Source organism: Petaurus breviceps, unplaced genomic scaffold (assembly GCF_028583685.1).
Source record: "Petaurus breviceps papuanus isolate PSGF00001 unplaced genomic scaffold, PetGlider_PUasm1.0 90639, whole genome shotgun sequence".
NCBI classification, from domain to species: domain Eukaryota; kingdom Metazoa; phylum Chordata; class Mammalia; order Diprotodontia; family Petauridae; genus Petaurus; species Petaurus breviceps.
This window is the reverse complement of record NW_027187296.1, coordinates 1,720,169-1,732,596: the sequence shown is the minus strand read 5'-3', so window position 1 is coordinate 1,732,596 and position 12,428 is coordinate 1,720,169. Positions and strand designations below refer to the sequence as shown.

Below are 12,428 nucleotides of genomic sequence, written 5' to 3'. Positions count from 1 at the left end.
TAAGTGTCTGAGGTTGGATTTGAACTCAGGTCTTTCTGACTCCAAGTCCAGCAATCTATTATATCATGGATTGGAGCTGAAGTAGAAAATCAGATCCAGAAACCCAAACTGTGCAGAGCTCTAGACTATAGAGACATTGTGTTCTATCTCCATCACTCCAGTCCCAAGAACCTCGATATTTGAGGGTCTGCTACTTCCAGATATATGAAGTTCTATTACACTCTGGAAAAGGCCATAGGAAATATCTAGCAATGGGCAGAGATAAGAACAGACAAAGAAAAAAAAAACAAAGGGAACCCTCATTATTAGCTTTATCAAGGATAAACTAGGATGCTGGGGCTCAGGATGGCTCAGAACTGGCTTCCTGTCCCTTACTTGCTATGTACTCTTAGGGAAGCAATTACTCTTTTCTGAGTCTCAGTTTCTTCATTTGTTAAATGGGTGTGAGGGCAGATGACTTGGTCTGCAAGATCCCTAACATTCTAGGATTCCATGGAAAGACAAAAAAGAAACAGTCATGAAGCAAAATGGTAGAGTGAATGGAAAGAGGGGTGGAGAAGAAGGGGTAGGCAAAGCTATACACAAAGGAGAAACTCTAAGTCACATAATCATAGGAATGACACAATTCATGGAGTTTATTTCCCAAAAAAGCCCTCACTGAACCAGATTTTCCCTAGTGCCCTAGTCACTCCCCCTGCAGTAAATTAGATACTTAGAGAAGAACATTAACTCTCTCTGGGCATGAGGGCATGGACTCCCAAGTGTACTAAAAAGTCAAAATTAGGCCCTGCCTCCCCTCTGTTTCACCTTCGCTGACACAGACCCTAAAATATCTCAGCTAGAGCTGGACAGTCTGTGTAAACCTGGGCCATCAATAGAAACACAAGAGTACAGCAAGAGTAAATGGGCTAAATAGTGCCCAAGTGCCTTGGTTCTCAAAGAGAGAACAATATGCCTGATTTTCATTCCTACAAAAGGGAGGAATCTCGGAAAGGATCCATTCTACTCTGCCTGAATATTGTCTGGAGATAAAGGAAGGATAAGGCCATCTTCCCCATCTCAGGCCTCACACATCTAGTGTTGAGGTTGCAGAGGCCATGTCATCTAACCCTCTCCCACTCAACACCCCATAGCCTAGATTAGGAAATTGACTGACTCTTAGAGAAAGAATACATCCCTTGGATTTGAATCCAGAGTCTCAGAGTTCAGAGCCAATGTGCTTTCCACTGTCTCCTCTTAAAATGTATTTTCTGCATTTTAGGAAATTACAGAACTCTGTCTGTGTATGAAATTTCAGTTTTTAAGGACTTGTAACTGATTCTCCCCTTCTTGCCACTCCCCTCCCCAAACTTAGTAGGATTCTTACCCTTTTTTGTATCATGGACCCCTCTGGCAGTTTGGTGATGCCAGAATTTTTCAGAATTCGTGTTTTAAAATGCATAAAAATAAAAATATGTAGGATTAAAAGGAAGTCAATTATATTAAAATACAAATATCAATTTTTTAAAGTTTTTTTATTCCAGGTGAAGAATTCTACAAAGGAACTAGAAGCAATGGAAGTCAGGAAAGGAACCACTTCCAGGTTAGAAGAGTATTTTTTTCTAACTCACTCTGTGCCAATGGTCAGATTCTGTCAGCCTCAAGTCCCTTTTCTGCAAAATGTAGGGGTTTGGAATAGGTGATAGCTGAGGCCCCTTTCCACTCTAAAATTCCAGAATTCTTTTGCCCAGAAATCAGGTGATTTGTATTGGAAAGACAGAATGGACCTGATTGTTTCTTTCAATAAATGCAGACAGATGCCTTATATTTATAAAGCATTATAAATGTCTTTGTTGGATATCTGCAAGCCACAGTGATAACTGAATGTGGGAGCCTCCTATAGAACCCAGGGAACAGGCATTATATACATCCATGAAAGAGAATGCTTGACAAGTCAATAGCCTCCAGGTCAGCGCTGCGGGGACTTGTTCTTTTGGACCCAGGGCCAGACTAATTGTGTGACCCCAGCATAGTGTGTTGGCCTTCTCTTTGGGACAAAGAGCTCCATAGACCCAAGGGACGTGGAGAAACTAGCCTCTCCAGGGAGGTTGTCAGGCCACACAGGAAGCATGAATGAGACCAGCACAGGGGACAGCTGCTGCCTCACTTAGGAGTTCCCAGCATTCTTTGAGGTGGCAGCAAAGTTAAGGAGTGTTAGTGGGGTACAGATCCCTCCCTCAGTGAAAACCTGAACCGAAGATCCACATTCACCTCAGATAAGTGTTTCCCAGACTGTTTTCCCCTCAGTACTTTGGAGCTTGAAATATAGAAACCACATGGTTAATATGGAAATAGGCTGTGCACAATTTTACACATATAATTGATATCATATTGCTTGCCTTCTCAGTGCTCCAAAAGAGGAGAGGCTGGAGGAAAGGAGAAAAACTAGTAAGTCAAAAAATTTTTTAAATAATTATTAAAGTAAAGAAAAAACTCAAAAAAAAAAAAAAAGAAATAGAAATGTTCTGACCAGACTCATAAAAGTTGGAAGTGAGAACAAGGGGTAGTTCTAAGGATAATTTCTCAAAACATCCTACCTGCCCCTTCTTTCAGATTCTTTATTGGTGATTTTAAGTGCATCTGGTGAATGAATGACATTGGACACAATTAAAATAAGGAGAAGTAAATAGTTCTAAGGTATGACAGTTTAAGGATTGACAGAATCCATCACAAAGTTCTACATTTAATTCTATAGTGTTTCTGCTGATCTAGGGGCAGACCATGTTGGCAATTTTATTATTTTAAAATGTAGCTATACCTTATTCAAATGTAAAGGCACATCTCTGCAGCCTAGCATCTGTTCTTTCAACAAAATGATTGCATTTCAATCTTTGTCAAAGTCAAGATGACCAGCTCAAGGAAGGTATTTGTTAAGATTCCAGGAAACTGAATCCAGATGCTAAACTACCAAAGGATATAATCTCCATGCCCAGGCCAGCTCCCACAGGTGGATCCTGCAGGTGGGATCTCTAGAGGCTGAGAACTGTGAAGCACTATTGCACTTGGTTTCTTTTCCCCACACTAAATAGTAATAATAACTCATATTTAAATAACATTTGGTAGTTTAAAGGACCAAGAGCCATTTTGTATTTTTGTCATTTTATGAGATACCATGGCTAAAGAATTCATCACCTAGTGACCAAATTTCTAGAAGTAAATCTCTCCAGACTTAGGTCATAGTCAGCAAGCATTTATTAAGCACTTAATCATTCAACTAGCATTTATTAAATGCCTACTATGTGCCAGACACTGTGCTAAGCAAAGGAGATATAAAGAAAGAAAGAAATAATATGGTTGCTGCCTTTAAAGACCTGCATTCTGATAGGGAAAACACTATGCAAAAATGGTCCATGGGCTATACCATCATTTGTAGACACAATCTCTAATAGGCACTTTTCATGCCCCAATGAGGCATTAGTGAAGGATTTATGTAAGTAACAAAATCCAAGTCAAAGAGGAATTTCTTATAGATGGTGAAGTCCTCCAAATGTTCCTATCTGTGGATGATATTGTGCTGACTATATCAAGTCCTGGAACATAACAGATCATTCTAAATGAGATCCATTATCACTCAAAAGTCTAGCCTAACCATCCACACAGGAAAAGCTGGAAAATCAAGTGGATGAAGAGGATATGAAATGCCATTGGATAGATAACCTATTTTGATCATCCATCAGTGATATATATAATATACAAACACATATATAAACATATACAAATATATGTATACGTGTGTTTATATCCTATACATGTATGCATTGTGCGTGTATGTATAGGTATATAATCATGCATATATTTTCCCATACATGTATGTAAATATACACACATGTATGTTTTGGACAGGCAGTACAAATACATAATAAGGTGATAATCAAATTGAGCAGGAAGAAAAAAGTGACCTGAATTGCCTTGAGAAAACGCATGATTTTTGAAAATAACCTCAATGTTCTCTTGTAACAAAGGTCTAGCTTTTAATACCAACATTCTTCTGATGAGATCATCTGGCCACGAATTGTGGAATTTAATATTCTCCAAAAAGATGAAGTTCAGGATCACCCAAAAATATATGGTCAATAGAGAGGCTCATATTGGGCATGCACAGGCTGTAATATATTACAAACATGGAAGAAATATAAAGGTTGTTTTCAAAGAAATATATGACCAAAAATGAAATGGGCTGATAATGTAGTGAGAGAAGGAATCATGCATGAATGACTCATATGCTCCACGGATGCCTTTGTAATGTTAAGCAAACACTAGGATGGTCCCTGGTATTTTGGGCATCCCTTGATTATCCAATTTGGGAGAGGACATGCATCTGATTTACATAAGATGGGCAAGCATAGATTAGTTGTAGCCTCTATTACCACTGGGAATACGGGGGGGGGGGGGAGGATGCTGGATGTGATGATCAAGTCATTATCAATGATTTCTGAAAGAACACAAAGGATAGAAAGAGTAGCAAAGGATAGGGCAACATAATATCCTTGCTTTAGGAAAAGGGAGACAATAGACCAATGAGCTTGACTTTAACTGCTGGCAGAAATCCAGTCTATACATAATGGGTAGTTAATATTTAGAAAAGGATCACAAAAAATCATCGTGACTTCATCAAGGATGGGACGTTCAAGTCAAAATTTAATTCCTTTTTCTGTGGACAGAATTACCAGATTGATACTTGAACAGACTTCTAGAGATGCTAGAGGCTGGAAGGGCTTAGCATGCAGTCATGAAGCATCAGAATGACTGAATAACTAGCAAACAACACCAATTTGATTACTCTGAGGTTACTATTGATATAATTTTCCCAGGTTTTTAGCAAAATTTATGACAAAATTGTCTCATGTTTTTCTTGAAGAGAAATTGATGCAATGTCTGTACTCAAGAAACAGTCATTAATAGCTCAATGTCAACTTGGAGGGAGATTTCTAGTGGACTTCCCCAGGGATCTGTCCTTAGCCATTTGACATTTTAATCACTGATTTGAATAAAGGTGATGTGCTATCAAATTTGTAAAGTCTGATAAGGATTGTTAATACAGTGGATGACACCGTTAAGAACCAAAAAGTTTCTGACAGGTTAGAAATTTGGGCCAAATGTAATTAAATGAGATTTAATAGGTATAACTAAAGTCTTATACTTGGGTTCAATAAATTAACTCCACAAGTACAAGATGGAAAAGCATGTTCCCATGGATTTAATTATCATCTCTATGCTGATAATTCTCACATCTACCTATCTGGCCCTAACCTCTTTGCGGACTCCAAATCTCACATTTCCAACTCCTTTTCAGACATCTTGAACTGGATGTCTAGTAGACATTTTTAACTCAGTATGTCCCAAACACAACTCATTATCTTCCCCCTAAACCCTCCTCATATCCTACCTTTCCTATTATTGTAATAATAATTATATAAGTAATAAGTATATTGTAATATACTTATTAATACATATAATATTATTACTATAATATACTAATTAATAAATATAATAAGTAATACCATCCTCCTGGTCCCTCAGGCTCATAACCTAGGTGTTGTCCTTAACTTCTCACTGTCTCTGACACTTCATATCTGATCTTTTGCCAAAGCCTATCGATTTCACGTTTGCAACACCTCTCAAATATGGCCCCTTCTCTGTCCTGCCACCACTCTAAAGCAGAAACTAATCACTTCATGCCTATGCTATTTCAATAGCCTGCTGGTGAGTCTGTCTGCCTCAAGTCTCCCCCAACTCCAATCCATCCTCCTTTCAGCCCCTAAAGTAATTATCTGAAGGCCTGTCGTGTAGAAGAAGAAACAGAAATACTCTACTTGGTCCCAGTGGGAAGAGCTAGGAACAAAAGTTGAAAGACAAAAGGAGAAAAATCTAGATTTAATGGAAGGAAACGCTTCTTAACTATTTGAGCCATCTCTAAATACCATGGGTTGCCTCAGGATACATGGATTCCTTTTACCCACAGTCATCTTTTTAAAAAATTATTTTATTTTTAATTTGTGGAATAAGAGGGAGTGGATTCCTTTTCACCAAGGACATATAATAAAGGCTGGATGGCCAACTTTTTGTCAGTTGAAGATGAGTCTTCTTCTCATACTAAATGGCCTCTGAGTTCACTTGGAACTCTGAGATTTTGTTATTTGACTTAAGGTTCTTGCCTATTTCCTCATTTTTTAGTTAGTTTAGATTAGATTTAGTTTAGTTTAGATTAGCTTTCAGGTATGTGCAGATGTTGATGAGTAGGATTGATATATAGAAAATCCTATACATCTTATCTCTATTACTTGATGACAGAGACAATAACTTTATTTTTATATCCCCTACACACGCACACACAAACACACACACACATACTTAATAAATGTTTGTTGAATGAATGGATATTTCTATAATTAGGGTGTGATCTTTTGTATATTCTATGTAAAGGACTGTATGTATAGTATTATAAAGAAAATGAGATAGGAGATAAGGGATTCCAGAGCCCCAGGTCCAGCTGAATGAAGGGCACCCTGGAAAGTGAGCATAAAGCGACAAATAGTAAAAGGAGAGAGAAGTAGATTAATTGGTTAGTTAGTTACTTAGATGAGTTTTGGGAAAAATGGAGAATGGATTGGTCTTTTTGTTTCAAAAAAAATAATTAGGAAAATGCTGAGGATACAAATACAAGTAAAAAGAAAAATAGCTTCAGCCCTCAAGGAGCCTGCATTTTATTGGGAGAGGACAACACATAAAAGAAAGCTGAAAGGAGAGAAGGGAAAAGGAGAATTGAAGGAGAGAAGGAGAGAGAGACAGAGAGAGAAGTCCAGGGTGTAACCTGGTAGGAAATGAAGACATGACTGATATGAAGACCAAGACGTCAAATACTAGATTTTCTCGATAACTCTGATATCAGGTGAAATCCTGCCAGCAGCAACCTAGTGACCAGATTCTTAAAAATGCTTTATTATTACCACTTCCCTATAACCAATCCCACCATACCACCAAAACAACAACCAATAGAAGTTTCCCATTAAAAAGAGTTATACATAGTCATCTAAGATAGTAAAGATATTAACAGTACATGTAGCTTTCTGTTTTTACATTGTGGGTTTTTTTTTTCTATTATACTTATATTAGTTCAGGCAGCAAAAGAGAGGTGTGTTTTAACCTCAGGAATCTGGAACCAACACTAACTTCTGAATTCTGTGGTCTTTAATATCTTCATTATGTTTTCATTACTTGCATTGAAACTATTGTGTTAAAAGTTCTTTTTGGTGACCATCATTTCTAAAGTGTTGCCCCAGTAGATGGATTCTTGTTACCTCCCCTCCAAAATTGTTTTGTCTTCTTTTTTGCCCCAATGGAATTAGGGGCAGAGAAGAAAAGAAAATAGATTTCTATTCATTTTTTTTAATAGAAAGGTAGAAAGGATATAGATAATGAAATGTTGCATTCACTTTCAGGTGAGGACACTGTATGATTAGTTTTACTGAACTTTTTTACTTTGTTAAAAGAGATCTCTCACAAAGTAGAAATAATGCACAAATGTCTATAATGTAAAACAAAATACATCAATAAAACTTTAATTAAAAAAAGAGGAAAAAAAAGACATTTAATAAGTGCCAAGAGATTATCCAACCTGTCCTTATAAACTTCCAAGAGTAGAGATAAAACAACCCCTTTGGTTACTCATTTCTGATGCTCTCTTTGTGTTGGAAAGTTGACTCCTTACAAGACTTAGGTTTTCATCCCAGCAATATCACTTACCAGGTGGGTAGCCTGGGCTGTTGTTGATTGTCCTTCATTCTCGAAGAGGACCAATGACATCACAAGCTTGGGTGACGTCTTGACTTGCATGTGGACTGAATATGAGTGGGTCAGAGCTACTCAGAGTCTTCAGACTCTCTCTTTCATCCAGAGTCTTTGAAGTCCAGTGGCAAGACAAAGGCCAAGATGACTGGCGATGGCCCAGGATACAGTGGGTGACTTTGTCCTTTTTAAACTAAGTTTTGGGGTGGCTAGGTGGAGCAGTGGAGCACTGGCCCTGGAGTCAGGAGGACATGAGTTCAAATCCAGCCTCAGCCACTTCACATAAAAACTAGCTGTGTGACCTTGGGCAAGTCACTTAACCCCAATTGCCCCCCCCCCCCCCCCAAACAAGCTAAACTAAGTTCTTTCCCAGGTCTCAGTTGGTCTAAGGCCATGCCTATTAAATTGCTGAGGACTGGGTAAGAGTGTCCTTTCCAAGTCCATAACTGTTTCTACCCCTACCCCCTCCTAATTAAGAGCATTCTTATATCTTCTTACCTTAGCTCTCTTTCTAGCTAGAACAGCTTCTCCACAATCCTAGACGATACCTAATACTTGATCAAAGAAGGAAATTAATCAACATGGCTTAGTGTAGTGGTTTTTCATACTTTGGGACTCACTAAGATATAGTATTAGTCATTGCCAGAGAGAGAAAGAAGCATGGCATAAGGGATAGGGCAGTGGACTTGGAGTCAGCAAGAGCTGAGTTAACTTCCTTCCTCAGACACTTACAAGGTGTCTGACCCTGGGGCAGTCACATAAAATGGCGGGGAGGGTTCGGTTTGGACTCTGAGGTTCCTTCCAGTCCTAAAATCTATGATCTTATGAACAGGATCATGACCTACAGGTATATCCTGCTTTATGTGCATGTGATTGCAAGTATAAATACTATGGGGGCGGCCAGGTAGCACAGCGAGTAAGAGCACCGGCTCCAGTGTCAGACTGACCTGGAGATCGAATCCCGGGCTCAGACACTTAGCACCCACCCAGAAACACCTGGCCATGTAACCTTGAGCAAGTTACTTAACCCCAATTGCTTAGGGGCGGCCAGGTGGCTCAGCGAGTAAGAGCACTGGCTCCAGTGTCGGGATAACCTGGATCAAATCCGGGCTCAGATACTCAGCACCACACCCAGAAATAATAACTGGCTGTGTAACCTTGAGCAAGTTACTTAACTCCAATTGCTTTAAAAAAAAAAAAGTATAAATACTATGGAACTAAGCCACAGATAGTGGAATTTTGTGGCCTATCTTCTGGCATACAATTTTAAAACCACTAATGTAGTGGATAGAGAGTTGGACTCAAGTCTATTAGACTTGGATTAAAGTTCTTTATCTGATCCCTGCTGGGTGGGTGACCATGGAAAAACTGTTCCTTGACCTCCTCAGGGTCCCCAAGCAATTCTCCAACATTGTTGTTCATAGTATTCAACTCTTTATGACCCTAGTGGGGTTTTCTTGATTGGCAAAGATAGTATAGTGGATTACTGTTTTCTTCTCCAGTGGATTAAGGCAAACAGAGATTAAGTGACTTGCCTAGGGTCACATAGCTAATAACTATCTGAGGCCAAATTTGAACTGGGGTCTTCCTGACTCCACTCCCAGTTCTCTATCCACTGAGCTACCTTCTGAAAGATTATAAATTGAAAAGTAGGTGCCAGCTAGAGCTGGTAGAGGAAATTTCCTCACCAAGAATTCTTGGTGTCAATGAGGTCATAAACCTGAATGGCCATCCCTCCCCCCCCCCCCAAAAAAAAAAAATTGACTCTCTTCTCTCATTTGGGTTAGTAGAGCTTTTGGGGGAGAATATTGACCCAGGATCTCCTCCTCCAATAATCCTGGGGGGGGGTTGGGGGTGCGGAATGGTGCTGACCTTCTTGCTTATCTTTTCATTTAATTTCCGATCTTTTTAGCTTTGAAGTTTGAACTGTGACCCGCTGTTTCACAGACCTACATAGATCCTCTTCTCCCTCACACTTTCTATTTCTTTCACAGCTTGTCTTAATCAGAGCCAAAACACTGAGGGACTGATTAACATTTTCTTTTCTCAGCAATCCCTAAGGAAACACAAGGAGGGGCTCAAATGTGTATGGGGTTTATTCCAGAATCCCTAATTAAGCCACGTTTTATGTTCTCCTTTTGGCTACTCCCCCAAACATATAAGCCTCAGCAACAAGACAAATATCTATGATTTTGCAGATGTTACTCCCTTTTGCAATTGACTCAGGTCCCAACAAACAATATCTCTCCTATATTCCAGAAAAATAAGGCAGTTATTATAGATGAGGGAAACTGGGCTGCTTGGTTTGGGGATACTTCTGGATTAAGCCCTGTGGTCTGAGGACAGTAGTGTGACTAGCGATTTCCACGACAGGGGCATTAGCCATCCAGGTAAATCTTACAGGTTAATTATATAAGAACAGGTCATCATTATTCCCAAATAATTATTAGGTTTTAAATCCACACATGCTGGGTCTCTTGACTGGAGAATATTTTTAGCTGTGGAATCCACTGGCCTTTCCTGTCTCTCTCCTTCTGTTTACTCTAAAATTAACATTAATCAACATTTGGCTCAAAGGACACTCTCCCCCCACCTTGAAATTACAATAAGTTTCCTGTTCTTTTTTTTTTCTTTAAAGGTGACCTGAAACCCTCCAGCTTCCATCTCCCTCCCTCTGCCTCCTGGTTTGAGCTGGGCCTGGAATTTGCAAAGCAGACCTAAATTGGGCCTTGTGTTCTGTGGGCACACAAAATGTAAAGCCTGTCTGCTCTATACTATCTGATCAAAGGAGCTCAGATCTTCACTGCCCTGACTTGCAGGAACATTCCGCGAATGAACCTGAGAAGGTCTATATTTAGTGACTGTTATGGGAAAACTATAGGGAGAAAAAAGCAATATTGCTTCTCTTACCACTTAGAGACCGCCAAAATAGCTGAAAGCAAGAACGGGTAGCCACTCGCTAAAGTTTTCAAGGATTACTCTGAAACACTAACTATACGCCATCACTTGGTTTTCTGGAAGTAGATCTCATCTTGAAATACTAGTAGAAAAGCTTTCTTGTTCTGAATCCCGGATATAAAAGTCAAACAAGAGAAACTATAGCAGCCAGTCTTGCAGGCACATCAGAGCTAACATGGCAAAAAGGTAAGTGTGCTGCATTTGGCATCGGAGGAACTGGTTACAGATCCCAGATCTTCCACTTACTAACCATATGATCTTGGGTAAGTTACTCAATTTCTCTAGGCCTCAGTTTCTACATCTAAAAAATGAAAGGGTTACTTATTTACTAACGTACCTTCTAACTTTAAGCATATAGCCATTTATTGTTCCTTGTACCCCAAAAGACCCCCATTGATTGGATAGGTCTCCCTGGGTCCAAGTGTCCTGGAGGTGACAAATAAAAGCAACCACCAACTGATTGTTGCTGTCAGGTTGGCCCCTTGGCTCTGCATTCTTGTATTCAACAATTAAATTTGACAAATATTTACTAACCAACACTAAGCAAAGACAAGAATGAAAGCATTCCCCACCCTCAAGGACGTTATAGTAGTGGCTGGTACCATAGGGCACAGAGCATTGGAACCCATGTCAGGGAGCTCTGCGTACCTCACACACTTACTACCTACATGATCCTGGACAAATCTCCAAACACCTTGTTTACCTCGGTTTTCTTGACTGCAAAATGGGATTAATAACAGCACCTACCTTACAGGGTTATTGTGAAGCTCAAAGGAAATAATGTTTGTAAAGCATTTGGCATAGTTCCTGGTACACAGTAGGTATGATGCAAATATTTATTCCCTTCTCTCTCCCATGTGACTTCTGTGGTACTCTGGATCCCCAGTAACTAGAGTTGTTTTTCGTTGTTCAGTCATTTCAAACACATCAGACTTTTTGTGACCCCATTTGGGGTTTTCTTGGCAAAGATACTGAAATGGTTTGCCATTTCCTTTTCCAGCTTATTTTACAGATGAGGAAACTGGGGCAAACAGGGTTAAGTGACTTGTCCAGGATCACATAGCTAGTAAGTCCTGAGAGCAAGCCCAGCACTCTATCCCCTATGCCATCTAGCTGCCCCACCTAACATAGTATAGAACTCCTAAGGAATGATTTTTGACTAAATGAATGACTACTTACATTGGACTTCCATAGATTATCATGGTAGCAAACCAAGGCATCATCAGTATATGCACCCACCTGATGCACCTAGTGAATTTTAATAAAGAAAAATCCAAGTGAGACTCACTTGTTTCCAGCTCTAATATTTGAAGAGGAAATCCCTGATGTGGGTGTTTGATGACGGAGGCTCTGAAGGTAACGCTCTTCTCTCTGAGTCAGTCCTCTTGCTGACTCAGCCACCTCCCCTTACTTCCCACCTCCACCCCTTGACATGGGGAGGGAAGGGCCAACATGCCCCAGGTTCCAAATGTCAGATGAGACATAAAAAAAAAAATACCCTAGTGCTGGACACTTGAGGTCACAACCATCATGCTTGGGTGGAACTGGCACCTTTCACATCAGCAGAATACAAAGGAGGTTATTGATTTGCAACAGGAACAGCTAAGATGGCAGAGGGTGTGGAATGGAAGCCAGGAAAACCTGAG

At 39.7% G+C, this 12,428-nt stretch overlaps 3 long non-coding RNA genes across 4 annotated transcripts in view; 1 reads left to right on the top strand and 2 right to left on the bottom strand.

The window, feature by feature from the left end:
* Window positions 1–12,160, bottom strand: part of LOC138143411 (uncharacterized) — a 73,128-nt gene extending 60,968 nt beyond the window's left edge. Inside the window, exons 1-2 of the long non-coding RNA XR_011163694.1 lie at window positions 12,071–12,160; window positions 7,783–8,059 (exon numbers count right to left, since the gene is read on the bottom strand). This is a non-coding gene — a long non-coding RNA (uncharacterized lncRNA). The remainder of the gene's footprint in view (window positions 1–7,782; window positions 8,060–12,070) is intronic.
* Window positions 1–12,428, bottom strand: part of LOC138143409 (uncharacterized) — a 304,779-nt gene that overhangs the window by 180,028 nt on the left and 112,323 nt on the right. The window lies entirely within an intron of this gene.
* LOC138143412 (uncharacterized) overlaps window positions 9,811–12,428 on the top strand; it is an 80,071-nt gene continuing 77,453 nt past the window's right edge. Inside the window, exon 1 of the long non-coding RNA XR_011163695.1 lies at window positions 9,811–10,968. This is a non-coding gene — a long non-coding RNA (uncharacterized lncRNA). The remainder of the gene's footprint in view (window positions 10,969–12,428) is intronic.